At 43.0% G+C, this 4027-nt stretch overlaps 1 non-coding gene across 1 annotated transcript; it reads right to left on the reverse strand.

Moving 5' to 3' along the window:
* Positions 1-3433: 3433 nt before the first annotated feature.
* Positions 3434-3574, reverse strand: LOC126955924 (U4 spliceosomal RNA). Its single transcript, XR_007726188.1, has one exon. It is a non-coding gene; the product is annotated as a U4 spliceosomal RNA (small nuclear RNA).
* Between the last annotated feature and the right edge of the window lie 453 nt (positions 3575-4027).

Below are 4027 nucleotides of genomic sequence, written 5' to 3' on the forward strand. Positions count from 1 at the left end.
ATAGTTGCCACCCTGAACCCCAGTTCCTCACTGAGCCAGGACACCCATATACCAGCAGCTTCTGTCCTCCTCCCCACCTCATCCACTTCTACATGCTGTCCTGGTTCTCCAGGACCATAGAAGTCCCTGTGCAAATGAATGGGCCTGCTTTTAGGTCCCAAGGCATCATCCCCAGATGGATCACCCAAAGTCCAACTGAGCTCCAGTTGTTTACCCCTGAGGCTACAGGGCCCAGCAGCACTTTGGGGAGTATGTGATCAGGACACACAGATATAGACCAGCTTCCCCACCGAGGTATATGGAGGCCCTTTGTGGTACCAGGTAGATCTGGGTGGTGGTAGGTGGGGGCTGTGGAAAGGTGTGATCCCTTTTCTCACCCATCACAAGGTGCACAGCTGATACCCTTATAACAAAAGACAGGTTAACAAGGCAAAAGCACAAGGATATATTTAATCAAAGTTTTGCATGACACAGGAGCCTTCAGATATGAAGACTCAAAGACCCAGGGAAAACTGCCTATTTTTATGCTTAAGTTTGATGAAAAATGGACAGCCATATGGAAATGTGGTTGGACAAAAGTGTATGATTGAGTGGTAATTGACTGAGTGGGGAGACCCAGCAAGGCCTCTCTGTTCAGAGTCTTCTTGGCCTCTCCATGTAGCATTCCTTCTTCCTGGTGCACAACCCCTCTGAAATGAGGGTCTTCAAGGGAGAAGGAGAGTGTGACCTTTCTAGGTTTTATGGTTTTCTTTGGGGAAGAGAGGTTCTACATCTATGGCCTGCTTTGGGGAAGAGGAATTGTTTTCTATGCTTGCTTAGAGGGAGAAGAAGGGGCAAGAAACAGGAAGATGGGAGAAGGTCAGCAAGACCTTGCTTCAGAGGCCTTCCAGTTTCCTTAGGTTCAAAGTACTCACCATGCCAAGGTGCCAAGTTTAAAGGTACTGTGTTTTGAGCCCTGACAGCTATATGGGCCTGGGTACCACAGTTTGCATTCTTTCTGGGCTGCAAATGATGGGGGAAGGACTTGGATGGATGGGAAAGGAAGATGTCAGGAGAAATGGAAGCACATGTGGTTTTCTCCCAACAAGTTTAAATATAGCATATAAAAGGAGTGAATAGCATTGAATTTTAAAAAAAAATGTCCAATGGGAAGATGACAGTCAAATCAATTGTCAAAGGCGAGGGGTCCTTAAATTATATGTACCGGGTTGCGCTGCTGTTTCCTTTTTTTTTTTTTTTTTTTTTTTTTTCTGTGCTCCTCTGCCTGGGCCTTGGAGATCCTGCCTAGAAATGTTCTTGTCTACCACCTTCTAGTTGGAGTGAGGAAGAGCAGGAGGCAGACTGAAGGGCCATTCCTGGGTGCAGGTCACCGTTCAACTGGAGCAGACATGAAACGGGCTGTTAGTGATATTGGAAAGCATCGCAGAATTTGCTAAAGGCAGTCAAGAGTTCCATATCCCTCAAATGAGAGAGAACAAATAAGGCTTTATCAGTGCACGTGCTCATTTCAATTTTCCCGTCGGAAATCAAGGTGGAAGCCCTTCTGCAGTAACAGGGACTGGACTTCCTGCCTGCACAACAAAAACTGATCAAAATATATGAAACAGTGGTTTACCAAGAGAGGGCTCTCTTCCTGCCTGTAGGTGCCACCTTCTTGCTGTGTTCTCATATGGCAGGTGTAAGGTAAAGTAGGGTGGGGCGGAGAGCAAAATCTCTGGGGTTTTTATGAGGTCACCAATGCCACCAGGAGAGTGGCACTCTCGTGACCTCATGTAAACCTAATTATCTTCCAAAGATCCCATCTCCAAATACAATTATATTGGGCTTTAAGGCTTCAATATGAATTTTGAGCGAACAGTGTCTACATTACTTTCTCAGAATTGCCTTCTCATATGAAATACCTTAATTCAATTAAACAACTTTTGCCATTTTGATAAAGAGTTCCAACATTAAGATAAATTTATTTTTACTTACATTTTGAAAAAGGTATTTTTGCCTTCCAATTTTTATTTCAGTGAAAATATTTCCTTTTATTCTACTGCTATTACAAATAGTGGGTTAGAGAGAAATCATTTAGACATGAGTGGCCTTTCTTTGTATTAAATTTGTTTTATGTTAAATTTTGTACTCTGAATATCACATGGTAATGTGACTTAAATAAAAACATAATATTACACCAAAGATAATGCAATGCCTGAAAAATCACACTGGGGAGCACCATCTAGCAATGGAGTCCAGTGACATCCAGAGTATGGACAGTGTGTGCAGTAAATGGTCAGATTACAGATTACAAGTGAGTTTGGCAAATATTTCTGTAAATGTCTCTCTTCCTCCTCTTAACGCCTTTATGGTTTCTAATTCTATCAGATTGTAATATGAAAGTTAATGATGGTGAATGTTTAAGCACATGTAAGTCCTGCAGGTGCATAATCACATATTACCCTCATAGCCACCCAGGAGTCACCATTGTAGGGATGATTACACAGGGGCACAGGAAGTTCTGCAATGTGCTCAACTTCACAGAGTTAATATGTGGTTGGGATGGACTGTCAGCTCAGCTGTTTGACTCTGAAGCCCACATTTTTTACTGCTGTATTAGAATCGATTCGTTCAGATATAAATATTATTCAGGGGCAATCCTCAGATGTGCAGGTAGAACCTGACCTGTATCAATGACCCTCATTCTTAGCCATTGGCTGGCTCCATCCCAACCGCCTGGACAAAGCAGCCCAAGTACTTTTGTCACAGTAAGAAACTGGTTGGTTACACTGTTTCTCTATTCAGATGAATTAGAGCTCTTCACCCCTAAGGTTAGCTGCAAATAGCAAATTGGAAACCATAAAATATCAAGTATCAAAAGGTAAATGGTTTAACTTATTCTGACTTGGAAACTACTCTGGAACATAGCTCTAAATGACTAAAAGTCTTTACTATGGTTGGATGGAAATTTTAAGGCATAAATTTAAGGCTGATTCTAATATCTATTGCATATGTAGGAGAAAGTGGAGTTTGATTTTTCCTGTTGTCTCAGAATTGTGGCTAAAACCCAAAGCTGAGGACACAAGGCACTAAGTATTCCTAAGCCACTAATAGTTGTCAGTGCATGCTGAGTGGCATTCATTCCTACTACTACCACTAGCTACCATGCACCCCTGTCCTCTGATTTCCTCCTGCAACCCAGGAACTTGGAAGAAAGCATTCACAATTTGTGGTTGGAGGTCCTTCCTCCTCTGTCTGCCCTTGGAGAAGGTGACAGTGGTGCTTTTCCATTCATGGAGCCAAGTGAGTCAGCTTTGATAAAATACTCAAGAAGGTTGGGGGTGTCTTGAAAAAGAGGAGACCGACACCCTTTCCCTTCAAGTATTTACTTAGCTGCAGAATCTGGAGACTTAAAAAATTGTCAGCTTTTTTTTTAAAACCTGAGATAGTTCAGTCTCCAGAGAGACTGTCAAAAATTGCCTCTGCCAACTATACTTCAAGTCATTATGATGGGGTGTTGGGAAAAGTTTTTAATTAGCAGTAATCGTGCCTCAAGTAAACCTCATTGGCTATGAGACTGCCACTGTGCAAAGCTAGAATCTGGAGACTTCTGTTGCTGAATGTGTGACATGCTTTTCAGCTCTCCTCCCTCATAATAGAAAAGAAGAGGGAAATGCTGGCCGGGCCGATGTCTCCTGATTTTGAAGATGTGTTCATGGCAAGGTTTAAGGAGAAATGATGTTAAATGCAGGGGCCCTTGGAGACTGAGAGGATTTTGGACACACAGGTCTAGTGTGAAACTTCACATGTACACCCCTTACGTAGAGGCTGACACATCAGGGAGGCCATCGCAACCAGATGGAGGCAGCTTAAACTACAAGAACAGCAGAGGCCTTTCCCAACTCCATGTCTTCCCACAGAGACAGTCATATGAGGAGAGTTTTGTTGCCTCAGACACATCTGCATCTTGTCCCCGAATCCATGGTAGCAAACGTTCCTGGGCATTTATCCAGAGGAGAGGAAATTCGTATATAAAAGAGACATCTGC

This window comes from Macaca thibetana, chromosome 5 (genome assembly GCF_024542745.1).
Source record: "Macaca thibetana thibetana isolate TM-01 chromosome 5, ASM2454274v1, whole genome shotgun sequence".
NCBI classification, from domain to species: Eukaryota; Metazoa; Chordata; class Mammalia; order Primates; family Cercopithecidae; genus Macaca; species Macaca thibetana.